Source organism: Ambystoma mexicanum, chromosome 11 (assembly GCF_040938575.1).
Source record: "Ambystoma mexicanum isolate Mex_15411 chromosome 11, UKY_AmexF1_1, whole genome shotgun sequence".
Lineage (NCBI taxonomy): Eukaryota > Metazoa > Chordata > Amphibia > Caudata > Ambystomatidae > Ambystoma > Ambystoma mexicanum.
In genome coordinates, this window is record NC_090934.1 from 481,926,232 (window position 1) to 481,954,152 (window position 27,921).

Genomic DNA, 27,921 nt, shown 5'->3' on the forward strand with positions numbered 1-27,921 from the left:
CACGCTTTCGCTGGCACTTTATTCTTGTGGTTAATCCCCATTCACAAAATATTACAGTCTGCGAAAACACATGCAAAAAAAGAATAAATCAAAATCAAAATAATAACTATGAAATAAAAGCCACATGTGTAAAAATGTATTATTTACTGAATGCATTAAAAGTAACAATGATAGGTGGATTAAATCATAGGACACAGTTGATAAAGGTGTCAAATTGTTGAGGAGTCTAGCAACAGGTTTGGTCACTGGACCCCAATCTATCGTGGGTGCACCACAAAAGCTTTCAACAACGCAGCCACTGCTAGTAGAGAGATCGGCAAGTGTCTGAATGCCTGTTACTGGAATCTTTGCTGTGCACCACTGCCATTTACATGGTGATCTTGTGGATCTGAAAGAGAAGAGAGGTCAGGTAGGGTGGGAAGAGAGGGAAAATACAATATAGTTTCTAATTTGATTCCTTCATCCCACAGATTCCTCATTGTTGATATTCCTCAGCTGGCAGCTGCTCTTCGAAATATTTTCTGGCGCAGTGCGGCTCTGCCCGACACCTCTACACACTCCACCTGGAAATGACATTGGGGCCAGTATTTACAGAGGCGCTGCACCAAGTGACCTTAGTTCCTTTTTTCCACTCACTCTGCTCGCTACTAAGAACACTGCTCGTTCGAATGCTTTCACATTTTTCTTTAACATCTTTTGCTTCTTGTTTCGTTTTTCAACATCATGCCGAAATCACAATGTTTTCGGGATTAAAGCCCTACGTTGATTGCAGGCATCAAAATGTCCCCCACCACATCTGTCTTTACCGGTATGGTGAAGGCCATGATACACAGGACTGCACATTGTGTCAATCGATGCACCCAAAGGCGCTTTGTGAACATGAGGCGAAGTTGTTAATCTTTCTCCATAAGGAGAGCTGTAAAAACTGACCAGTTTGAGGTTCCTGGATGTAGAACAAGGCCTTGTGAAACAATCCCCTGTCCAGAAGGACAAGAAAAATAAGAAACACTGCAACAGTCTAAGATCCCTTGGTCCGTTCTTCTAGGCACCACCACTTCAGAGAGCCCGAGGGCCAGAAGGCCCTGCCAGGGGGTTATTGTCCCAATCAAATCCTCTACTCCAGAGTAACGGGGGGCCTTTTAGGCAGAAGATGCCTGATGTCTTCGCCAAGTCGCTCGCTGTCTCAACCTTGCTGCCGGTGGCCTTGGTCCGGCGCCACAGGTGTGGCTTTGGCCAAGATGACGGATAACGCCTTGCTCAGATGAGCCAGCGGGGACTCCCCAAGTAGATGTTACAAGATCACATCCAAGGGTCACACCATTCTGCCTTTGGACGTCGATCCTCTGACCTTGGCCCACCTTCTCAAGGCACCACCAAAGAGGCTGGAGTATCAAGTGAATTTGCCAAACTCCTTAGAAGAGCTCACATGTCCAATTTGGAGGACATGCATGATGTGAAGGGTGACCTGGTGGACCTTACGGCTGACTTGCAAGAGGCATGTGGCCTGGCCACCTCGCCGGAGTTAGATATGCTCCCTGCTGCCACCCCAGGCAAGCCACAACATCTGATAGCAAAGAGGGTCGACACCTTGTGGTTGTCTACCCCTTCACGTCTGAAGATTCAGTATGAGCTTACGACATCCTGGATGAGGGTCCCAAGGAGGAGATACTATTGCCTTTTAATCAGGCAGTACAGGGGCCAGTTATGGAACTCTGGCCCAAACCAGCATCAGTCCTCTCAGTGGACTGCAACCTGGTGAAAAAGAACAGACTGGCGCCTTCGAACCCCATGTTCCTTTCAGCCCATGCTGCACCGCTGTGGTGAACCTTAAGACCACCTCCTTTCCGTCTTTGCCTCTGGACAGGGAGGGCAAGAGACTTGATGCATGGGAGAGGCAGATTTTTTTGGCTCTTTGCTCCTGGGTCACGGGTGTTTAAACGCCCCCTGTGCTCTGGCCAAGTCTGATTTGGTCTGTCGTCATAGCACATCCCCGAAAGGGGAGATGCATAATGGCTTTAAGGCTCTGATCAGGGACAGCAAGGTGGGCTTCCGACAGATTCTTCAGTCTGGTCTGGATACAAAGGCTGTGTGGCAAGGACAATGGCCAATAGTGCTGTCTTGCGCAAATTCCCTTGGCTCAGGACATCAGGGTTTGCTTCAGACGTCCAAGAGAAACTTCTGGACATGCCCTTCAATGGCAAAACATTATTGTGCGCCAAGGCTGATGAGTCCTTGCAGATGTTTCAAGCCTCCAAGTCTGCCACTAAGTCACTGAGGCTAGCAGTCAAGCAACAGCGACCGGCACGCCCGGCAGGCAGGGGGAGGGTGTTTTGGCCCTTTACCACCTATGCTCAAAGAGGTAGAGGCCAAGCCCCATCGGCAAGCAAGGAGAGTGTCATCCAAAAAGGGGTAGAGGTAGGGGGCGAGGTGCAACCAGAGAAGGTGCTTCCACCTACACTGTGCCCTCTGCAGTTCCTGTTGTGAAACCTCAATGAAGGGGGCTTCCGCCATCAGACCCCAGTGACGGGCAGAATATCCCAGTTTGGCAAGGAATGGAAAAATACTACTTCCGATGCATGGGATATACAGGTCATTCAGCAGGGGTACTGCTTCCCTTTTGCCCTCCAGACCACCCCTCCGAGTCACCAATCTTTGCTTCGGGAACCTCTCCTGCCTCCAATCCTTGCCTTCAGAACCCCTCCAGCTCGAGGAGATTCGTCGACTTCTGGCAAAAGGGGTCATTGAACTGGTACCTGGCTTGGAACGAGGCAGGGGTTGGTATGCAATTTTTTTTTCTGGTGCCAACGAGGGGGGTGTCTTAGGCTAATCCTAGTTCTGCAGCTTCTGAACTTCTAATTATGCAGCAACAAGTTCAAGATGGTCACTCTGGCCCAGATCCTCCAGGCCCTGGACCTGTGCAACTGACTGGTCTCCCTGTATCTCCAGCATGCTCATTTCCATGTGACCATCCTCAGGAGGCACAGGAAGTAACTGAGATTCAAAATGGGAAATGGTCACTACGAGTTCAAGGTACTACTGTTCAGACTTTCTTCGGCACCAAAGGTCTTCACCAAGCTGCTTGCAGGGAAGGCAGCTCCTCAGTCCTATCATTGGCACACCTGTACCGAATGTGCAGCCGCCTGTTTCACAGCTTGGGCTTCTCCCTGAACTTCAAGATGTCTCGGGTTTCACCGTCCTAGCCCCTCAGATTTTTTGGAGCAGTCTTGGTGGACACTCACCTGGTCTGGGGTTTCCCACCCGAGGACAGAGTGACAAACATCTACAAGAAGGTTCAAGAGTTCCAGCCGTGGCTTTTCTGTGTTTGCTGGGTTTTATGGCCTCGTGCATCCTTGTGGTACCAGAGAGCCGGCTGCGCATGAGGTCGCTGCAGTGGTTTGTGAGTTCACAGTGGTCGCATTTTCAGGAACAAGTGTTGTACCTCCAACTAGTCTCAGAAAGAGTATTTGGAGACCTGCAATGGTGGTCTGTGAAGGATGACCTCCGAAAAGGGTTGTCGTTTTGTCAACCTTGACCCCAAGTGACTTAGATGCGTGCCTGAAGGGTGGGACGCTCACCTACAAGACCTTATGTTGAGCGGCCTCTGGTCTCCATCAAAGTGTCGGGAACACGTCCGTCTGCTGGAGTCCAGAGAAATTAGGCAGACCCTGGTCGCTTTTCTCCCTCCTGTGAAGGGTAAGATGGTGTTGGTCCTGACGAACAACACTGTAGCCATGCACTACCTCAACATGTGAAGGGGTGTGGGCTCCTGGACTCTGTGCAAAGAAGCAATGTGATTGTGGTTATGGGCGCTAGAGAACAACGCTTCTCTGACTACAGCCCATCTGTCCGGCAAGGAGAACATGCTGGTGGATGCACCGAGCAGACCAGCTTCGACCTCACACGAGTGGGAGCCCTGTCAAGAGGTTCAGAAGGAGGTTTTCTTATGTTGGGGTAATAATACAGTGGATCCCTTTGCTTCCAATGTAAACAGGAAGTTCAAGTGGTTCTGCTCCAGGGAATTCACTTGTCAGGGAGCTCTGGGAAACGCCTTGACTGTCCAATGGGACTTCGATTCCCTGATCCCTGTCATTTCGCCGTTTTTCAGGAGACTACGCCCGTTTGGGTACATTATGATCTTGATCGCTCGGGACTTGCCCCAGAGAACGTGGTACTCTTATTAGGGTATTTATATTTAAATACATCCTCCTTCCTAATTCACACTTCACTATTGGGTATATTAATTTCAAAGGTGCAACTCGACTACTAAACACCTGACCTTTCCTTTTCTATTATATTCAGTCTGGGTAAAGGCCAGACCCAACACAGCCATATTTAGGTGTGGTCCGGAGTTTCCTTTTTTTAATATTGGACCCCAAGTTGCTGGACATAGCAATCTGCCCTCCCTGGGGCCTACCACAGAGGACAGACCTTTTCTCCCACTCAGAGTGGAGGGTCCTGCACTCGAACCTCCACCAACTGAACCTTCTTGAATGGCTGCTGAAAGACTGAGGTATAAGGAGTGGGACTGGTCGCAGGACGTTCTGAACATACTCCTCTCTGCTCGATGACCCACCACCAAATCCATCCTATGCTTGCAGGTGGTGTACATTTTCAGCTTGGTGCCGAACAAGGGATCTGAATCCTTTTACTTGCTCAATAGCCTCTGTATTGGATTTTCTTCTGTCTTTGGCTGGGACGGGCCTGCATATCGGTACGGTAAAGAGTTATCTTGTGGTTCTTTCAGTCTGCAAAGAGTACCCTGGAGCAACACTCCTTTTTCACAATATCCACAGTTATGCAATTCCTGAGAAGTCTTTCTAATATGTTTTCTTAAAGCCAATTTGTTGTCCCGGCATGGAAATTAAATTTAGTGCTAGCGATTTTAATGAGCGCTCTCGGTGAATGCGCAACAGACGTTGTAAGTTTAGCCTTTGTACTTGGTTTTCTCCATGGAAAAGGCGACTTTGAGAGTTAGGCTGTCCTCCCTTCCAAAGGTGGTCTCCAAACTTCCATCTCTTCCAAAAGAGCCATCTTCCTGTCTTTTTCCATCCACCTCATCCTTCCAAGGTAGAGGAACATTTCCATTGGTTGGATCCAGTGCATGCCCTCAACTTCTATGTGTCTTGGACAAGGGAGGCCAGGAATGATTACCAGCATTTGAGTTGGTTAGGCTAGTGCCAGGGCTGTGGCCAAACAGACCCTTGTGAAGGTGGATCATTCTCTGCATCTCAGAATGCTATGATCTGGCTGGGAAGAAGGTCCTTGAAGGTCTCAAGACTCACTCCACTAAGTGCCACCTCTGCTCTGCAACGTGGAGTTCCTGTTCTGGATATTTGATAAGCAGCTACGTGGGCTTCATTGCACACGTTCGCTAAGCATTACTGCTTGGATTTCCCATCTGGTCAGGGCATTCGTTTTGGCAGAGCTGTCCTTCAGAGCTTTCTGGTTTAGGTGGTGTCCTTGTTATCCTCCCTCCTCCAGGTCATTGTATTGCTTGTACTGTATTCTATGGATTCCTCTATCAAAGATGAGGACTCTGTGGGAGGAAGGAGTCCATTAGAGGAGCAAATTACTTACCTCTTGGTAATGATCTTTCTGATGGACGTTCCTCCCACAGATTCCTCAATGCCCTCCCTACCTGCCCCTCTTGGTGGATAGTTAGTACACCTTGGTTCTCTAGTTCCTCAGCATCAGAATGCTACGGGAAAAGGGTTACACTAGGGTCACGGCACCTCTATACATCCTGGTCCCGAAATCATGTCTGATGCGGGGCACGTAAAGGCTTCGGGCGGAGCTGCGCTGCACCCCCTGCCAGTGGATTGGTTTCCGAAGAGCAGTGGCGCTGGGAGATAGATATCAAAGATGAGGAATCACTGGGAGAAACACCCATAAGAAATAACATTACTGGGAGAGAAGTAATTTGTTCTTTGCTGTAATGTTGATGTGTGCTGACCGAAACTACCTTAAACTCTGCGTGAGGGTCTGTTTCTAGGTGTACTGTGTCAAGAGGGGGGATAGCTCAGGGGCAACACGTTTGTCTTGGAAGCGAGACAACGCAGCGCAACACAGGTTCGAATCCCAATCTCTGCTATTAAGCAAGTTATAATAGAACTATAATAATGAAAGAGCACAGAGGCATTTGTTGTAGATAGGTGAGCCTTCTATGCCCCTTGTGCGTGGATGCATTGATCAGGGCAGTATCAGGTTAGTTGATTGTATCAATGGAGAGTTCTGTTGGATGGTTATTGAATTGCTGTGTGCAAGTTACTTACCTGGTTTGAGTACAGGTATAGTGCATGAAGGGGCTGATGCTTCCACCCCCATTGAATGGCAAAAAGCCACCTAGTGGTGAAATGAAGGGCAGCATCTCAAAAGGCTGCGTACTCCCAGTTTCGAAGACATATTGTGGACGATATGGCCAAATCGGTCAAATGAAATAAGCAATATGTATAAACTTCACTCTCAGCTACTGTAGAGTCTGTTGGGATGAACTTATATTACAGTATAGGTATTGTATTTGTTCAAAAGAGTACAGGGAAGGACATAAGAAAAAGGTTGGGGGGTTATAACGGGCAAATATTTGTCGTCATTTTTAGAAGCTCCCAATAATAACATTTTTGGGTGAGGTAGTTGCCATTACACTATAGCTTCTATTCCTAGGTTACTACACACCCGTCTCAGACTGGGAGAGCCTTTTCTGGCACCATTAGTCGGGTGGCATGTGATAGGAAATGACTCATTAGTAGGACTATTCCTTCTTTTGTGCTATTTGGTAAGCTTTATTTTCTTTTGCTGTCTGCATATGCCAATATGCTTCTTTTCAGTTACTTTACAATCTAAATATCCCATTACTATAAAGTTAATTCAATTTGATTTAGAAACAACTTAGCTAGCCTTGAAAAAGTTACAGAAAGCATGTAACGTGTCAGCACAGAAACTGCTAATAGAAATGTATTTGCTTTTATTGATAACATTATATTAAAAAATATATAGGGCGTCTCATCTGAACGTTGTTCTCTCTTTAGTAGCATGCAATACGTTCTACCACGAAGTTTCCATTTGAATCATGAGGTTTTTAGACACTGGGTGAAATGTCCTTTTTGAGGACCACACCCAGCTGAGACATGATAAAAGTAGAATTTGAAATATAATGTATAGCCTCTAGTAGGCTTTCATTCCCATTCAACAGTGGTTGGACTACTTTTTATTAAAACACAATTTTACAAAATATAAACATGAACAACATGTGCAGGACTGCATCAACCAACAAAGACAGAAATACAGCTAATTACCAAAGATCATCGTCATCAACCTGTTTCCATTCAATAGAAATATACAATAGCTTCCTAGATGTCCAACAGGGAAGCAGCAATCTGCATAGCATCCACTTTATTACGACCTGCCCTGCAGATGTTGAGCTGCACCTATTTTAGCCAGTCTTACAACGGGTAGGAGGAAACAAATAACGCCACTGGACACACACAAGCAAACAACAACCAGGAAAAAGGCAAGGGGGTATAGCAAAGTTGTGGAGGGCAAGAGGGGGGAAGGGAAAGATGGGGATGCTAAAGGGAGATCAGAGACATTGCAAGTCAAACATACATGCCACTTAAAGCCTTCCAGACAGCGTCATATTTCCCCACACAACCTTTGTTCTGGTAGGCAACCCTGTTTTCTGGCAGAGAGAGAAGGCCCTCCAACCACTAATCAAAGGGTGGTTTTCTGTTCTACTTCCAAAGCTTGAGTATCTCTTTCTTCACAGCAATCCGGGTCCTAAACACTCACTGATTAGCTCCAACAGGAAGAGGTGGCATGGACACAATCCCAGCAGGACCATAGAAGGTATTCTTGGGAGTTAAAACCCAATAATCAACTCCATGTGGGCCCATACTTTGACCCAGAACCCAGTGATCTTATCACATTCAAGACGTATATGTGCAAAGGAGGCACAAACCTTCCCACATCTCCAATAGGTGTCATTATCCACCAGATACCAATATAACCTAAACAAACACTTTTGTTGGATCAACCTAAAATGAAGGTCTACTTTCATATTCGCTATGCTCTCAAGCGCCTTAGTCCAACATCACCTCGCTTATGGCTGTCTTTAAATTAGCCTCCCATTGCCTCCAGTATAGGTTGTGAACAACAGCATATGTAGTGTTCAACCAGTAATATATTGCCTAGGCCGACAAAGCATGCAACTTAGATTGCCCCAAAAGCAGCAGCACCTCATGGAACACAATCCGTTTGCTCTCTTTCAATTCAGAGAACAGTGCTGCAAGCTACCCCTATCAGGTCCCTTCACATTCCCTAATCTTGTACTAAGAACAGGAGACTAACATCCGCCCATATGTCCTTGATCCAGAGAACAGTTGCCTGAGCCCAAGTCTTCCGGTAGAGTGGCCGGTTATCCATCTTAAGGGCTGAATTTTCCAGGTGAAGTAGGAACTTCTCTCCCATGTCTAAGACGCCCGCCTGGAGCTCTCTAAACATTACCTGGATGGCATGGAGAGGACATGCTTTTGGCGTCACAATCCCTGTTTAGAATGGCTGTCAGAGGAGAATGGAATGCAGCCATCTGCTCCACAGTCACCCATCTGAGTTCCGGCCCATTCGAGGGAAGATCCATTAATTCAAAGAGCATAGTCTATAGGCCCCTGGTGGTTTTGTAGGATGTCTGGGAATCCAAACACACGCTTCTCCATAAGTTCCTTGAGCACCGCTAGTGGGATCTTTAACGCCTTGAACCCCAAGTACCCCTTAAAGATTCTCTCAACTGAATGATCTTCTTTGGCCTCAGAAGGCGATGATCATACTAAAAAAAAGGTACATGAAAGGCGGAAGTAGCCTCACTGTAATACCACAAATTGTACTCCAATCTTCTAATGTAGGCTGACCATTTTCCAAGCACGACATTTACATTCTGTCCTAAAGGTACCTCGGTATTGTGCAACATCTTAATGCCTAGCTTCTCACCGATTTAATTTCCAGGCCAGTAAATATGGAATCATTGCAGGCAGGACTTATTGGAATGACCTCAGCTTTTGGACTATCAACTTTAAAATCCGAGCTTGCACTAAAACTGTCCAAGAGCAAGGATAGGGCATGCGCTGAACTTTCTGGGTTGGCCATTGGACCAATATGTCGTCGGCATTGAGTAGCACTTTGGATGCAACTCTAATGTAGGAGAGACCAACGATATCCATGTGTCTGTAGATGGCCATGGCCAGATGTTCTATTGCCAGATCAAAAAATGGAAGGGCATATAGGGCAATTCTGTCTGGTGCCCTGCCCACCTGGATCACAACCTCATCCGAGATCACACCGTTAACCAACACCATGGCCTTTGGTTGTGAGTGCAGGGTCCATACAGAGATCGTAATCTGGGCCCAAAGCCAAACATTCTGAACACATACGTTAAATAGGACCAATTAACGTGATCAAATATCTTCTTTGTATCAATCCCCCACAACGGCCTTCAGTGTCCCTCGCTTTATATACACCAGTTATGTCGAGGAGCTCCTGCATGTTGTCATGACATTGAAGGTCAATAATGAATCTGGCTTCACCGAATCCAGTCTTATACTGAACACCTTCGCCAATAATTTAAGAAGGAGGTTGAGCTCATTTCTCCTTAAGATCTGCCGATAAACAGTTGCTCATCGTCCCTTTGTCATGTTGCTCACTGAGAGGAGATCAGCGGTTTTCAGTCTATGGCCCTAAACTATGGGATTTTCTACCTCTCTGTGTCTTCGAAACACCACTAAAATTGTTCAATTTCAGAAACAGTGGAAAACATTTATGTTTAAATAACCCATCAACGTGCTGCGAATTTTATGATTTTGGCTTCCGGGTGAGTGGTCCTTTTAGCAGAACCCTTCCGCTGGTCTTACCATCTGCGCCCAGATGCAGTTAAGTCTGCCAGGTCTCTTGTGCGATACAAATACAAAATTAGCAGTTACATACTTCCCCAATGCTATCTACTAACCTTCACTCTGTTTGTTTCTTGAAACAGAGGGCAAGGAGCTTACCTGCACTCTTACAATGTTCCTGCCATGGGAAAAATACCTCTACTATAGCCCTCTCATTAATAAAGGACATTTAGTTTGTTTCTCACTCCCTTCACCACCTCCTTAAGTCTTTCAGCCGAAAGATCATTTTCATATGCCAATTCAACATTTTTCAATTCAGTTCCTATCTTCTTGTCTGCTATAGGCCAGGTAGTTAACATGTGTACCTCACTGTTCCACTTTTAAACGGTCGCAAAATATAACAATACCATCAACTGATCCCTTATTGTTCTCACTGTATAAGCCTGATTCCATCTCCATTCATTCTACATGTACATCTAACAAGAGTGGTGGCTTCAGTCGGCAGGTAGGTTATGCGCTCACCTCCAGCAACTCTTCTGCATCAGTGAAAGCTTCTCGTGGTCAGAGATTGATATTTCTGCAATCTAAGCGTTGTCCACAGACTCGATCAGTGTTGAGGGTAAGACTAAGAAGTCAATCCTAGAAGAAGGGTGGGTTGTGTGAAAGAGAAGGTAGGTGCTAGTGAGGCAGACAGAGAGAAGAGATAGGAGAGTGGAGAGGAGAGAAGAAGGGGGAGGGAAAGAGGAGAGGTGAGAGTACATAAACATCAGAGGGACAGACACGGAGAGTAGGTGAAGAAAAGGTAGTAGAGGGAGGCAGCAGAGCAAGAATAGAGTGGAGAGTAAACAGAAGGAACAATAGGGAATGAAACGGCAGAGAGTGAGTGAGATGTAATGCTCACCTTAGTTCTGCAAGGGCACCAGGAAACCTCTTCCGTGTGGTGTCTGTGTCAGGACACTCCGGTGGAACTGAACCCCTGGGCATGATCCTAAAAGGGATACACAATACTGCGTTAATGAGATTGGTGGATAGGGCTCCGCCCTCTACCCTGTAACCCCCCTTGACCCTCCTGGGTTCCCAACTTTCATGGTCGCTGCTCACCTGATGTATTGGGAAGAGCAGCTCTCCATCCTGCTATTTCTTGAGCAGGGGCGCAATAGGTGTAGAGTCAGTTACGTCACCGACTGTGGTGGACTATATCCAGCCCAGGCCTGCTGCGGCGTGGATCAGTGTCCTTTCACCTTGCGGCGTAGATAATTGTCTGTAAAGGGTGGTTTTAAAGTTCAGTTTGGTTGTGCGCACTGTGCTGTATGCACTTGTGTCCTTTTGCCGTGTAAGAGTTCTGAGCAGTTTTGCTTTGAGGCACACTACGTCCTGGCTGTGCCCTGTTCCTTCTATGCCCGGCGCTCTGTAGAGTGTCTTGATGCAGAGCGCTGCCCCTTTGGTGCGTGGTGCTGTGTTGTGGATTGTCTAGCAGCTGCTGGCGTTGAAGGCGCTATGCTGGTGCTTTCTGAAGCGTCGCTTTTCTCCAAGCACAATGCTGCTTTCACCTTCTTCAATTGCAATGTTAATACTGTTCATAATGCTGCTAGCTTGCGCGGTAATTCCACTTACTAACTGTTGTCTTGTTTCTTTTCTCTTTCCAGCAGGAGCAGCGACGGAGGAGTCGAAAAGCCGAGATGCCAAGAAGCGTTGCTGCCAAGAATTCACACAAGGATAACCAGGTGAGTGCTGCCAAGGATCGGAGATCGGTTACATAGAGCGGAGCTGTGTCTAACAGCTGTTTTTTCTTCTTTCAGGTCCGGAGAGCAGGAGCAAGGCCGGTAAGCGTCATGCTGCAGTGGCAGAATGATGTGAAGCAGGGAACCCTTGCATGGGTGTGGCTTAAATAGCCAACCACACCCAATGACTAAGCATGCCCAGCCCCACCCAAAAGGCAGAGCCAGCCACACCAAAAGGCAGTCCTGCAGCATTTTAAGTGCCACTTGGTTTATTCTGTCTCCATATTGGAGGAATAAGAAGTGGCAGGGCATAGTCACCTTGTGAATAAGAAACGTGGCGCCAGGCAAGCCACGCTTGGGCCCAACTATTTTTGTTCTTTCTCAACCTGGTCCAAGAACCCCAGTGGTTCCTTGGAAACCCCGGGCTGTGTGCATATGTGCCTGCTACTACACTAGGGTAGGTGCAAGGGGCAAGGCCAGTATTGGTAGGGCCAGTGATCGCGACAGGAGAAACTAAAAGGAACCAGGTACCTGTTAAGGCACAATACAGAGAAGACCAAATTCCATAATCTGACATGGGGAGTGTTAGGATAGAGAAATCTTAGACAAGCTCAGAGGGAGCTAGATAGAGAAGGCTAAGCCCTTTAGGCACTCGCCTTAGCTAGTTTTTAGCCGTAGTGGTCACTGATCGCTTGTTGACAATCTGGAGTTTAGGGATGCATGTGCTAGGGAGGTTGGAGCCCATCAGAAGACGAGAGAAGGACACCCACTAATGTGCCACAACCCCGAACAAAGCTGCGACAAGTCTGAATATCTTATCTTGTGTTAAATAAAAATCCTTTACGTCTGGGAGTTTGTGAGGCCATCTGTTACTGTAATTCAGAACAAAAAACTCAAGGTGGGACACAGAGTCTCTCGCGAAACCATTGTTTCCTTTCTGTGACCTGTCTCATTGGGTCAAGTACATCATTGAAGTCCCCACCTAACAGAATCGCTCGACTACCTAAACTATTCAGATTCATGGATAGGTCCTCAAGAAACACACTTCGTTCCACCAGTCAACTTAAGACTTACCTGCGACCGGCGGCTAAATTAATCCCCTTCAAATTCCACGACGGTACCAAAATTGATTTACCCATCTTCACCTCTCCAGTGAAATTAACTTCACATAAAATGGAGTGAGGACCCTAGCCACAGGTGAGTCAAGGCCTTTAAATCCCCATAGCCACCCAGCCCCACAGACTTCCAGGGATTGATATCCCTTCTCTACATCCCCTAAACCACCCTCCCCCTGCCTGCCCACGACAGGCCCTGAATGGTGCTGCTGGGGTCACAAGACCCAGCAGCACAAAACAAAGGCCAAAGTAAAGCGAGCCGAAGCTCTTTGGCTTCTGACCTTGCTGCAGCAAACAACCCAGCCACAGGTGAGGCAAGGCCATAGGCCTTTAAACCCACATGTCCCCCAACCCACCTCAACCTGCAGGGGTCGATATCTCTTCCCTAGATCCCCTTCCCAGCCACGTTCACACTTTTCCACTGTGAGGTTTTGCCACTTCGACATTTTGCCACTGAGAATCTGTGCCACTTTAGCATTTTGTCACCGTGATTCTGCCACACCTGCCTTTTGCCACATTGAATTTTGCCAATGTAAGCATTTACCATCTTAAATGTTGCCACTCTTGTATTTTGCCACCTTCACATTGTTCCACCGCAAAACTTTGGCACTGTTATATTTTGCTAAGCCAAGTGTTGCCACTTTGCCACTCTGAATTTTGCCACTCACTTTTAATGCAGCTGCTGTGAGTTCTAATTTCTTTTATCAATTTTTAGTCCATTGGGACTTCCTTAACACTGTGAGATTTTGTCACTTTAAACTTAGCTGCTGTTGGCTTCCAAACCTTGATTTTTGCCACTGTGAGACCTTATCCTTCACTCTGAGACGCTGTAATTTTAAACTTAGCTGCTGTCGAGATTTTAACTTTGAATCTTGCCACTGTGGGACTTTCTTAGCCTTCTGAATAGGGCCCGGTATGGCAGCTCTGGTCTCAATCTCTTCCTCTTGAGATTCGGAATAGTAACTTACATCCATTCCACAAGTCTAGTATCTATCCTATCATTCATACAGCATCCAACAATGGCCAACAGTTGTTTCAAAATAAGACGTTACAAATGTCACACCAGAAAGGTCACCGATAACCCGGTGAGACAAAATCCTTACTCCGTCCATTTTACATAGCGGGCTATGCATTATCACCATCATGCTTGAAGCCAATTTAGCATGTTCTACTCAATAAAGAAAGATGGTACAGAAAAGAGGACATACACTGGTGGTATCTGTGTCTTATCTTACACTTGTGCATGTGATTTGCAAGTTAGCCATTGAGGCAAGTATTCTGCAAAAAACATATAGCACAGCCCTCAACTGTAGACAGTTGCCTTTGGGATTAACAGGCTTTTTACATCACCCTCTTCTGTGTTGCATCCCATAGAATATGACAGAGTCCCACGAAAAATGTGGTACAGCTGTCACATAGCCACTGACACAGCACTCTTCCTTATGCTGTTGTGATGTGCACTGTGTGACTAAAAACAATTGCTTTAAACCTAGTCATTTTCTGCTTATCACTGTTTTGGCAGTAAATGTACGCATGTATTGTACCGCTCCTTTTATTTACATATCCGCTCACACTACGGTCTTCCGAAGGGCATTCATCCACCTCAGCGCTTCGAGGCAATCCCATAGGCGCTATACAAATCAAATAACATAACATACTTACAATCTAGCACAGAGATTCAGCAGAGAACAGAAACAGCGGCAGGCATGGAGTTGTCAGGCATGCAGAGCTGATCTGGGAGGCAGGAAGGCGATAGTTAAGAACATGGGAAGTATGACGGGGTACTACAGGCACAAGAAATACAAAGCCCTGGGGTATGGTCCATGGGGTTAGTCTTTCAACCCATTTCTTTACTAATATAGCTTTGTTTCACACATGTCCCCATGTTCCCAACCTGAAAGGTGCACCATGCGCCCATCCTGATCAACCAGATCCCAATCCAATGTATTTGCATCTCTTTATTTGTATAGCGTGCCGGGCCCAATGGCATCTGGGTGCTTAATTTAGGTTACAGAGACATCCATATGAGATTTACAGTATAATACATAATGATACAAGTATAGAATAAAGTAATGCAATATACAGTAAAAACAGAGTGATAAGGTACAAAGATACACAATGTGTTGAAGCAAACAAGAAAATATACAGGGATGAGTCGTGGCGGTACAGGGAAAGTTCAGAGTATCTGTAATGCTCACCTGGTATCCATAGGGACGCCACTCAGCCCTGGCTGTACCACTCACTCTCTCGAATCTTCTCCCTTGGTAATGCTTCAGAGAGTTGGGCCTTGATTTTTGTACGATGGGCTCTCCGTCCTGCTTCTCAATGCAGGGGCGTGTAGATGGATCGGGCGTGTTGCGACCTAGTTGCTTCACTGGTGCGAGCCCTGTTCGAGTCCACTCCTGCTGTGACTGGAACTTGTTAAGGTAAGTTGCTTCTCGCAGTTCTGATATATCAGTCTTTTCTTTCTTTCTTTGTTTCTTTCTTTCGCTAATGTCTCTGTTTCTTTCCTTAAGGTGTGGAAAGTGATGTTGGCGTTGCCGTGCCGATTTGAGCGGAGAACCAGTTGGCGAGTGAATGCGCGGTGCGCTGCGTTATTCCGTCAGTAATATGCGATGCGCTGTGTTGTTTTGCCTTTTCTTGTGCTAACCTGTGTCTCTTGTCTTGCTTGCAGGTCGCTGTGATACCCCCAGAATGGATGCCGACCAGGAGACGATCGAATCAGGTAAGATTCTTGTGGTTCCTTAATAAGAATGATTTGGTGCTCACTCATTCTGCTTTTTCTCTCTCTTTTCCAGGTCTCGCTGTTCCGGAGGAGGATGCGGCGCCTGGATGCTGGTGTTCAGGAGAAGGATGCGGCGCTTGATGCTGGTGTTCTCTGGACCAGGTAAGCGATGGACCAGAGACGGAATGCTACTCACAGATAAGTGCTGCAGTAATGATGTTCTTGTTCTTTCACGGACCGCGGTTCCAGGATACAGCAGGTAAGGAACTCAGGAGACTGAGCTGGACACGGTGAGCGACACGCTGCTAACTGCAGAGTAACGCGAAGCGTGTTCCTCTGTTTGGGCGTGGCTTATATAGCCTCAGGTATCCCAAGGCCCGACCACACCCAAAATACTAGACCGCATAGCTCATTTCTTGGAACTGATCTATGTGGGAGCCTCCATGTTGGGCCAAGCCCATTACAAAGTCCAGGCTGCCATGTTACCTTCACATTGAGTATGAGCCTGGCGCCAGGACTGACTTCAGGAGAGTCTTTGGCGAGATGGCAGGGCCTTTGGGGCCATAATAGGAGACCCTAACCTGTGTCCAATGGGTAGGCTGACTTGCCTATGAGGGTTGGGGGTAGGGATCATGACAGCACTAACCCCAAGGCCCCTCTCACGGTAGTCCTTCTACCTGGTCCTGGTTTGGTTGGTTGATTCCGATGGAACCGTCCTATCAAGCGTGGTGCATGGATGTACTCACAAGGTTCCCACGTTCTGTCCTACGGGCCATATCCTTTCCAATCTACTAGATAGTATAGCTTAGCCCTGATTTATTTTGAACCCAGGATGTCTTGAACTTCAAACTCTGGTTCTCCGTTGATTATTACTGGTTTTGGTGGTGTTGTAAAACGGGTTCCTGGTTGAACAAGTTTCAGAAGAGATATGTGGAACACAGGATGAATCTGCACATTTGATGGTAACCAGACTTCATCCCCAACTTGATAATCGGGAGCCTTCCTACGATGCTGGTCGGAGAATTTCTTTTGGTTGGTCTTAGCTTGGAGTAAATGTTCAGCTGCCTTTTTGAAGGCTTGAGAGATGGTTGTGTGTAAGATTTTAATTGCTGACATTTCCAAAGTAGTTGGGACGTCTAGTTCAGAGGTGTGTGGATGTCTACCATAAATGATATAGAAAGGAGTCTGCCCTGTGCTGGTGTGTAGAGAGTTATTATAGGCATATTCCGCTATCCATAACAAGTCTTTCCAATTTCCTTCCACTTGATGTTGCATGCGTAGGTATTGCTCGAGTGTCTGGTTCGTGCTCTCCGTTTGGCCATCCGTTTGAGGATGGTGACTTGTGGATAATCTAATATCAATTTGGGCCATTGAACAGCACTTCCTCCAGAAGTTAAACATGAATTGACTCCCTCGGTCGGAGATCAAGACCGAAGGAAAACCATGTAGCCGTATAATATGTTCAAGAAATACCTTTGCCAGGCTAGATGCATTTGGGAGACCTTTCAAAGGAATGAAATGTACCATTTTCGAAAACAAGTCTACAACCACTAGAATGGTGTTGAATCCTTGACTGAGAGGTAAGTGTGATGAAATCGAGAGACAGCGTATGCCATGGTGCAGGTGGGATCTCCAATGGCTGAAGAAGACCCGCTGGTTTTTGCTTCTGCGATTTATTTTGTGCACACACACCGCAGGATTGGATAAACTGAAAAATGTCCTTGCGCCAAGTGGGCCATCAGTAATTTCGTTTTACCTTAGCTAGTGTTTTAGCGATTCCCGGATGACCTTCCATGAAGGAGTCATGATAGTTAGAGATGACTTGTTCCTGTAATTCTTTACTTGGCAAGTATAAACGGTTCTTGAAATATGGTAGTTTATCTTTAATGCATGATTTTCCCCTTGTATACTCCATTTGTGCAATAGCTTGGGACTCATCAAGAGTTGGATCTTGTTCTGGAGCTCACTTTGAGTCAATGTTGTTGTAAGGCCTAGAGGTTTGTCACTTGGAATAATGGCCACTAGATCTGGGGTCGTGTATACCTTTTAGTCAATTCCCATGCGGGAGAGGGCATCAGCCTTTCCATTTCTGACTCCCGGTCGAAACGTGATCACGTAGTCGTATTCTGCGAAGAAGAAGGCCCAGCGCAGTTGACGTGAAGATTGAGCCTTCGCTGTTTTTAACGGTTTCGATGGTCAGTTATTACGGTGATGGTATGCCTGGCACCTAGGAGGTAATGTTGCTTGGCCTTAAAAGCTGATTTGATAGCTAGAAGTTCTTTGTCCGTGATAGCATAGTTGAGCTCAGGGGGTGAGAACTTACGTGACCAGGAAGCCACAGGATGCAACTGACCAGTTTCAGGGTCCCTTTGTGAGAGAACAGCTCCCATTGCCATGCTTGAGGGATCCGTTTTCACCACTTAAGGGAGGTCTGGGCGAGGGTGTCGTAGAATCGGGGCAGAAGTGAACCTCTTTTTGAGTTCTTGAAAGGCCTTTTCTGCTTCTTCTGTCCACAGAAATTTCTTATTGTTTTTTTTCGTAATAATGATGTGATCGGATGTACTATTTGAGAAAAACCTGGGATGAATCGGCGGTAAAAATTTGCAAAGCCCAGCATACTCTCGATTCCTTTGAGAGAAATCGGTGACGGCCAAGTTAGAATGGCGTCTACCTTGTGCATATCCATTCGGATTCCTTTTGGGGTGAGAACAAAACCAAGGAACTCAACTTCGGTGACATGAAATTAATTTTTTTTCGAGTTTAGCATGTAGGTGATGTTGACAGAGTTTTGCGAGGACAGAACAGACATGCTTGACATGGTCGTGTTTTGAAGCAGAATACACTAAGATATCGTCAATGTAGACCAAGGCACACACGTCGATTAATTCCCTTAAGACATCGTTCATGAAATATTGGAATGCAGCGGGGGCGTTGCAAAGCCCAAAGGGCATTACCTGGTATTCATACAGGCCATATTTGGTGCGAAAGGCGGTTTTCCATTCGTCTCCTTTCTTTACTTGAACAAGATGGTACGCCCCCCTAAGGTCCAATTTAGTATAGATTTGGGCATCTTTGACTTGATCCAACAGTTCTGGAATAAGAGGCAGTGGGTAGCAGTTTTTTATGGTGATTTGGTTTAATGCACGGTAGTCAATGCAAGTCCTTAAATCTCTTTCCTTTTTTAGTACGAAGAATAATGGAGAGGCTGCCAGTGATTTAGACAGGCGAATAAACCCATTTGCCAGGTATTGATTTAAATAAAGATTTCAAATGGAGGTTTTCAGGTTCAGTTAGTGCATAAATTAGCCCACAAGGAATTTGTGCACCAGGTACAAGGTTGATCTGACAGTCATAAGGACTGTGCGCGGGCAAGGTATTAGCTTGTTCTTTTTTAAATATGTCTTGGTATTCATTTGGTAGGGTTCCAGTCACGCCTAGTACTATTGCCGCTGTTCCATGAGCCGACGTATCTGTATTTGTCTATTGCTTCCCTCTGTGATAGCAAGTGAGAGCGCAATGGTCAGAAAAGACAAACTTCTTTGCATGCCAATCTATTTGAGGGTTGCGAGCTACTAACCACAGCATTCCTAAGATTAGCCGGAATTGAGGTGCCTTGATGAGGTCGAAAGCAATAGATTCCCGGTGTCCATCCTGGCACAGAAGGGTTAATACCGCTGTAGATTGGGTTACTGGACCGGAAGCTCTTTCCGTACCATCAACAGTGGTGACCTTTTCAGTAGTCGACTTTAGGCATAAGGGAAGCTCCATTTTTGCTGCCAGATCTTGGTCCATGTAGTTCCCAACTGCTCTGCTATCTATATATGCTTCTACAGCATGCATTTGAGGCGGTTGTTGGTGGTTGATCAAAATCACAGGTAGCGCAATGTGTGAGGTCTGTAGCTCACCTTCCTCGCTCGACAAGCGGACCTCTACGCTTGCCAGGCTTGGTAGTTTTCCCACTCCTTGTTGTCTTCTTCTTTCTCTGTGGCCCCAACGGTTCTCCTCAGAAGCTTCACTTGGCACTCTCTAAGGAAATGGCCTGATTTTCCGCAGTATAAGCATAACTGCTGCTACCTTCTCTTGTCTCTTTCGGCCTTGGTTAAAGGGGCCTTTACCCCTCCAATTTGCATAGGTTCCACCATATTTTATGACAAACGTGAAGCATTGTCCTTTGACCGAACATACATAGCACCAGTGTCCAGTCTAGTCCGGTTCTGTCTTGCAGCCTATGATCGAGCTGAACAACAAGATTGATAAATTCTGTACAGTCCTTTGGTGGAACCACCACTTGAGCAAGAACGTCCTATAACTCCCCCCGTAGACCCCGGTGGAATAACGTGGTTCTTTTTTCTTTAGCCCACCCTGCTTCAACAACGAGCCTGTTGAAAGTTGCTGTGTATGCTAACAGGTCTTCATTTCCTTGACGAAGGGACAAAAGTTTGTTGTCCAATGCCTGTCCATGGGTCCGGCGAGCAAAGAGTTTCTCCATCTCCTGCTGAAAACCCCTAAAGTCGTGTAGCAGAGGGTCATCCTGACTTACTAATGGTACAGACCAATTCGCAGAGCTGCCACTCAAGTAAGATGAAACAAAAGCAACCCGTGACTGGTCGTTAGGAAAGGCCCCAGGTCTACATAGGAAATGAAGACGGTACTGGTTCATGAATGTTGCATACTTCTTGGGATCCCCTGTAAAATGTTCAGGTGGAGTCTCCGTTGACTATTACTGGTTTTGGTGGTGTTGTAAAACGGGTTCCTGGTTGAACAAGTTTCAGAAGAGATATGTGGAACACAGGATGAATCTGCACATTTGATGGTAAGGCTAGTTTAACAGCTGCTGGATTTATCACAGATTTAATGGTGAAAGGTCCTAGGTATTGTGGGCGAAAGGTCCGGGTTCCTTTTTATGGGCACATGTTTTGATGCTAACCAGACTTCATCCCCAACTTGATAATCGGGAGCCTTCCTACGATGCTGGTCGGAGAATTTCTTTTGGTTGGTCTTAGCTTGGAGTAAATGTTCAGCTGCCTTTTTGAAGGCTTGAGAGATGGTTGTGTGTAAGATTTTAATTGCTGACATTTCCAAAGTAGTTGGGACGTCTAGTTCAGAGGTGTGTGGATGTCTACCATAAATGATATAGAAAGGAGTCTGCCCTGTGCTGGTGTGTAGAGAGTTATTATAGGCATATTCCGCTATCCATAACAAGTCTTTCCAATTTCCTTCCACTTGATGTTGCATGCGTAGGTATTGCTCGAGTGTCTGGTTCGTGCTCTCCGTTTGGCCATCCGTTTGAGGATGGTGACTTGTGGATAATCTAATATCAATTTGGGCCATTGAACAGCACTTCCTCCAGAAGTTAAACATGAATTGACTCCCTCGGTCGGAGATCAGGACCGAAGGAAAACCATGTAGCCGTATAATATGTTCAAGAAATACCTGGTTCATGAATGTTGCATACTTCTTGGGATCCCCTGTAAAATGTTCAGGTGGAGCTAAAGGAACAGCTCCAGGCAGGGTTATCTGTATCGGACTGGCTGATGACGTTGGCATTGATGAAACGCTACCAGGCAGTGGGGCCTGTCCCGCCTGTGATTGGAGTAATTGTCTGCTCAATTTGTTGGTACGCTCTTTAGTAACTATAAATTCTTTCCTCAGGGCGTTGGTCTCTTGCCTGGCTGAATGTACTTCGGCACGTAACTGTCCCAACAACTGAGCTAATTGGTCGGTTTCTGATGTTTCCATGGCACCCAGGTGGATAGTGGTATGAAGGCTTTGCGTTCTGCAGCGCTCACCTGGTATCCGCGGGGATGCCACTCAGCCCTGGCTGGACCACTCACACTCTCGAATCTTCTCCCTTGGTAATGCTTCAGAGAGTTGGGCCTTGATTTTTGTATGATGCGCTCTCCTTTCTGCTTCTCAATGCAGGGGCGCGTAGATGGATCGGGCGTGTTGCGACCTAGTTGCTTCACTGGTGGGAGCTGTGTTCGAGTCCAGTCCTGCTGTGACTCCAACTTGTTAAGGTAGGTTGCTTGTCATAGTTCTGATATATCAGTCTCTATTTCTTTTTCCTTGTTCTTTTGCTAATGTCTCTGTTTCTTTCCTTTAGGTGTGGAAAGTGATTTTGGCATTGCCGTGCCGATTGGAGTGGACAACCAGTTGGCGAGTGAATGCACGGTGCGCAGCGTTATTCCATCAGTAATATGCGATGCGCTGCATTATTTTGCCTTTTCTTGTGCTAACCTGGGTCTATTGTCTTGCTTGCAGGTCGCTGTGATGCCCCCAGAATGGATGCCGACCAGGAGACGATCGAATCAGGTAAGATTCTTGTGGTTCATTAATAAGAATTATTTGGTGCTCACTCGTGCTTCTTTCTCTCTCTCTCTTTTCCAGGTTGTGGTGTTCCGGAGGAGGATGCAGTGTTCCGGAGGAGGATGGGGTGCCTGGATGCTGGTGTTCTCTGGACCGGGTAAGCGATGGACCGGAGACGGAATGCTACTCAAAGGTAAGTGCTGCAGTAATGATGTTCTTGTTCTTTCAGGGAGCGCGGTTCCAGGATACAGCAGGTAAGGAACTCAGTAGCCTGAGCTGGACACGGTGAGCGTCACGCTGCTAACCGCAGCGTAACGCAAAGCGTGTTCCTCTGTTTGGGTGTGGCTTATATAGCCTCAGCTATGCGAAGGCCCGACCACACCCAAAACACTAGACCGCATAGCTCAGTTCTTTGAACTGAGCTATGTGGGAGCCTCCATGTTTGGCCAAGCCCATTACAAAATCCAGGCCCCCATGTTACCTTCACATTGAGTATGAGAAGCGCCAGGACTGACTCCAGGGGAGTCTTTGGCGAGATGGCAAGGCCTTTGGGGCCATAATAGGAGACCCTAACCTGGGTCCAATGGGTAGGCTGACTTGCCTATGAGAGTTGGGGGTATGGATTGTGACAGTATCTACAAAATGCAGGTTATCACCAGTGGGGTGGCATGAGCATGGGAAATCTCAGACAGTAAGAAGGTTAACAGGTTCTGCTAACCAGAGTTTGGTTTTGCATTTAAAGGAATGGAATGAGGGTTCCGATCTAAGCTGATTGGGCAGAGAATTCCAAAGTTTGGAGGCTAGTGTGGGGAAGCTAGTCCCGCCCGCTTTCTGTAATTTGAATCTGGGTAGCGCAAGGCAATTCACCTGCGCGGATCTGAGTGGTCGGGATGACATGTGGGGAGTGAAGCAACAGGCAAGGTAGATGGGCGCCTGGTTGTTTAGGCATTTATGGGTGAGGGCCAGCAATTTCAAGGAGATTCCTTGACCAACTGACAGCCAGCGTAAGTTGCGTCTGGTATCCGAGATGTGCTGACTCCTGGGGAGGTTTAGGGCTGCCCTGATGGCATTGTTCTGAATGGTCTGAAGTTTAAGTTATGTTGGCTAGTACCTAGGTAGAGGGCATTGCAGTAGTCAATTTTGGACATGATAAGAGTTCTAGCTAAGATGATACAGTTAGCTGTGGTGAGGAAGGGGCGGCAGGCCTTGATAAGTTTGCATATGTATGCGGAAGCTGAGCTGACGGCATTAGTTTGCCTTGAAAGAGATAGAGTGGAATCGAGGCAGATGCCTAGTGTCTTGGTGGGGTTGCCGTCGATGTTAAATGTTTTGAATAGTGGGTCAAGTTTCTTAAGTCGGTAGTTAGAGCCCAGGATCACAAGCTCAGTCTTGCCATTGTTGAGGCATAGCTCATGTTGGGCCATCCACACCTGAATGACTGCATAGACTTTATTGAGAGAGATGGTGTCGGCCTGATAGTCTCCTGTAATGGGGATGAGTATCTGGGTGTCATCGGCGTAGTTCTTTTAGGTGACACCCAGATAGTCGAGAATTTCGAATAGAGGTTTGGTGAACACGTTATATAAAGTGGGTGCGACACACGAACCTTGTGGGACACCACATAATACCGGTGAAGGTTCGGCGGATGCTGAGGGGGAGAGGACACTCATGGATCTGTTGTTGAGAAATTACTTTATCCATGAAGTGGCGGGATCTGAGAATTGGGCGGCTGATTTGAGGTGCTGGCAAAGAATTTGGTGGTTGACCAAATCGAAGGCCGCAGATAGGTCTAACAATAGTAGGAGTGCTAATTTCCCTTAATCTTTCATGTGTTCAAGTTGTGTTTTCAAGTCAATAAGGGCGGTTTCCGTGCCGTGCCTGGGGCAGAAGCCAGATTGCCTAAGGTTGAGGAGTTTGTTAGATTCTAAGTATTCTTGGATCTGTAAGTAGGCAGCACGGTCCAGTATTTTAAGCAGAAATTGTACTGTGTGGGTCTAACTGGTGGGTATGCTTGGGTCGAGGGTTGTTTTTTTGAGGAGGGGAATGACCCAAGCGTCCTTGAGGTTGTCAGGAACTGTGCATGTTTTGAATGAAGAATTTATGAAAGCAGTAATAAATGGGGGCCACGTGCATATCAAAAACATGTTGTATACCATCTTCTCATGGTCACAGAACTAATCAGTGACAATGACAAGCAGCAGGTGATGCACTGGTTGTTTCACTGTTTATCCACCGTTGACTTGCACCCTGAAATAAAAAACATCCCGATATCTCTGGTTCAACGGTTCTTAATGAGAGATCCCCCACCCTTACCCCCCTCTCTTCTTCCAGATGCCTGACAATACCTCTCCGTCCCTGTTTCTAGCATAGTTCACCAGAGGGGCTCTCTGGGCACCCTCACTGGCTCTTGCAGCTGTCACACCCCACCCCAGTAGCATGTGCAGGGTCCTGGTCGACCTCCACCCTGCACCGCACTTACAACGGCCAGATACTCCAATTCATTGCCGAGATCAAAAAGCAGATAGAAGCCTTCTGCTTGTGCGGGGTCCAGACACTCTCACCATACACCTTGCATAGTTACAATTAGCTGGCCCTTCATTCCCTCTCCAATCTGGTGCCATGACATCTCCCTTCTTGTGAGGTAGCCCAAGCTCCAAAGCCATTAGGGAGGCATAATTGCACCATCAGGCCTGCTGCATATAACCGCTACCCTAAACCCAGGGAAACCCAGGCTGATAACATGAGATTAAACTGCTATCTACAGGCCCGCTTGGGCAAATTGACCACAGTATTTTAAGCAACATAGCAAAAATAAAAATTAAAAACAACTAGCACAAGGGCACATAGTTGTGACACAAGTCCATCTGAACATGTTTTTTGACATGACCAACGAGTGAGCCTTTTCTCAAAATATGGTTATCTGGCCATTCTCCTTCTGGGTGTGCTCGTAGCAGACGTTTCTCCTCAAGGGGTTCTTGTTCAAGATTAGTAAGAAAGGCTTCAGCCATCAAATGTGTTGGTCTGCCACTCATCGACCACTTCAGAAATTGCTGGGGAGACCATGCGGTATTTGACCTTTTTCAATTTTGCCTGTTCTTTTGTCTTTCCAAATTTCTTCCACCTCTCAACTATGCCATTGTTAAGGTCATAGAAAAACATGATGCAATTTCCATCACCCAGCCCTCAGGCTAGTCTGATTTCTTATTTCATTGTTTATAGCGTGGACCAGGCTCGAGAGCAGCAGAGAGCTGTACAGAGTGTGGGTAGCCAACATTTGGGCTGGCATCCTTTAACAGTAGTGCAGTACTGTGAGGTCTGTGCATCGGTATGTGCATCCATTGGAATTAGTCCTTGGTCTGGTGTTGTTGAAATAGCCATGTTTTGAGAGATTTGTATAATTGGATAATTGTGTGGGCATTCCGAGCCAATACCGGGATCAAGTTCCAGAGGGTAGGTGCATGACAAGAGGAGGACTGCTTGCGGGTCAACTGTGCAGATGAGTTGTGATTCAAGGCGGTTGGTTGATTGCTGCGCGAGGAGCATGTGCCACCAGATATGTGGAGCTTCGCCACCAGGTACTCTAGTGTGCTACCTGTGACCGCTTGGTAGATGGTACATGCAGTCTTAAACAGTATCCCTCCTTGGAGTGGAAGCAAACGTAGTTTGCGTAGGCTCTGGGTAATTCAGTCAAATTTCCGTGCTCCCGTAATAAGACGTGCTGCAGCGTAGTGGACTGTTTTTAGGGGAGCCAATTGAGCAGCTGGGAGCAATGTCAGGAGACCATTTCTCCCATCAATGTGCGACACCACAACAGCCTGCACTATGGTCCGGAGGTCCTGCGGGAGGATGAAGGGTTGAGATTCGGAGCCAGGCTATTTGGGCCTTCTTGGCTATGTGTTTCTGGATGGGCAGATTGCTGTAAATGGTTAAGCCTGAGGATTTTGCTAAGTCCGAGTATTGTGGAGCAAAGCCTTTTATGTGTATATCATTGAGCCATTGTTGGACAAGTTGTTTTTCAGTGAGCGGACCGATGAGGATGAATTCAGTATTGGATGGGTTTAGTTTGAGGTAGGCAGTTGACATCCAGGCATGGATGGTGGATAGGTTTCACAGGGACAAATTAACTCCTCTGCGCTATTTTCTCTTCTGTACAACGGAATGTTGTTTGCGTATGGGTAGATGGCTATACTGGGATCTTTGAGGACAGTGCACAGAGGCTCCATGTAAAGGTTAAAAAAAGATTGGTGAGAGGATGGTGCCTTGGGGGACTCTGCAGGAGACCTAGAGTCGGTTAGAAAGCAACAAGTTAATCTGGACAGCTTGATGTCTACCCGAGAGGTAGGAGGTAAACCAATTCAGGACATTGCCAGAGAATCCCATCCTGTCAGCAAGGAGGGAGAGAAGGATACAGTGGTCGAAGGTGTTGAATGCAGCCGAGAGGTCAAGGAGGCATTAGTCACCCTTATCCATCATTTGGAGGGCCTCATCCACCAACTGGATGGTGGCTGTCTCGATGCTACACTTTGGACGGAACCCTGACTAATAGTCATTTAGGAGGTGGAGCTGTTCGGTTCCGACTAGTAGTTGTGTAGCAACTACTTTTTCCAAGATTTTGCCAATAAACAGGATGTTGGTAATGGGCCTGTAGTTGGTCAGGTCGTTCTCATGATCCTTTCTTTGACTGGGAACCTCATGACATGTACAATGATTTGCCTGGGTCTAAATCCAGGCTGTGGAATAGTGCCCAGAGACCTATGGGCTCCTTCAAGCTCAAATCAACCAGCTTTTGGGAAGTCTTTTGTAAACAATTCAACTTTGTTTCTCTGTTTCACTCCTGGGAAAACTGCAATGTGGAATTTACTTAGCTTGGGGTCGTTTCCCAGGCTTGACTTCTTCAAGAACATGTTCTCTAGTTCCCCAGTTACTGCCCTGACTTGGTTTTCTAGGTGAGTGGTCATATCTTCACTTGTGTACACAACTCACCTCCAGGGCTTCAGCCGTTATGTGCAGGGCCAATTGGAATTCCTTAGAATTAACAAGAGTCTTTCTCATATCAGATGTATCAACTGCCACTTGAGTCCCCATGGCCATCAGTGTATCGTTTGGATCAGTGGGCTGTCCTTACTACTGCTATATTTGTTGGCTGGCTGGGCATCCTTCATCAGGGATTGGGTGGTTAGCCTAGAGGGGAGAAAACGTACTTGAATTCAGTTAAGTTCAGTTGGTTGTGGGAAAGCATGTGCTCAACTCTTGGGCAGCTGCTTCCGTCGCTGAAAGTTCTAGAGTCCCTCCCTGGACTACTTTTTAATAGATGTTGCATCTTTTGTTGAATCAGCAGAAACCATGTATCTATTTTTTAGGGAAACTATTTCTTGGCAAAGGTTCTATCATACTTACGACAACAGTTTGGGGGGAGATCAAATGATTGATAAGTGGCAGACATATGACAAGGATAAGGATTTGGTAACTGCCAAAACATACTTTTCTATGCCAGATGATTTGTTTTGCAATCACATTATCATCTCCAACATTTTAAAATGGTATTCTGGTGGTACTACACCTGCCCAGATTTAACAAATGATGTATGCATCCATGGCCTAGCCAACTTAGTGCACATGCTTTTGGGATGAACAGATATTCTGTGTTGATTTCCACAGCAAATGTTCTAGGACGTAGGTCAGACTCCTTTTCCCTTTGTTGAAATACCTGTCACTTTTCTGCTATGGAGATCTGCGATGTCTCGATCCTTGTAACAAGCACAAAAACAAAAATCTAAAAATAGATGAACAGAACCTTATAGGCATTTTCTGTTTTTTCCCCCCTGGCACAATATTTTAGACTCTCACATTGGTGATGGCCAAATGTTTTATAATTATAAATAAATGTTCTTAGTTTAAGGGCATGCACATCTAAGCCTTCACTTCAAAATTCCTTTTCAGTATTAAAACAGCAATCCTCTCCTTGTAAGTGCACGTTCAAACATGGTTTTAAATAATTTATTTCAGCTTCACATTTCCCTCCTGTTTATGAACAGGCGAAGAATTAAAAGGCATATGACAATATCAAGTCTTTGAAACTGCCAGGGCCTATAAAGCTGTATCTACGTAATCCATGAGATTTCCTCTTAAATATTTCACCATGGTGAGTCAGAAATCTTTATTTTTCACTTTATGTCCTTT

At 46.4% G+C, this 27,921-nt stretch overlaps 1 long non-coding RNA gene across 1 annotated transcript; it reads right to left on the minus strand.

Annotated features, from left to right (window-relative positions):
* On the minus strand, positions 1-27,704 carry LOC138503528 (uncharacterized). Its single transcript, XR_011279655.1, has 3 exons — positions 10,977-27,704; positions 10,777-10,863; positions 1-388 (listed from the first exon to the last, which is right to left on the minus strand). It is a non-coding gene; the product is annotated as an uncharacterized lncRNA (long non-coding RNA).
* Between the last annotated feature and the right edge of the window lie 217 nt (positions 27,705-27,921).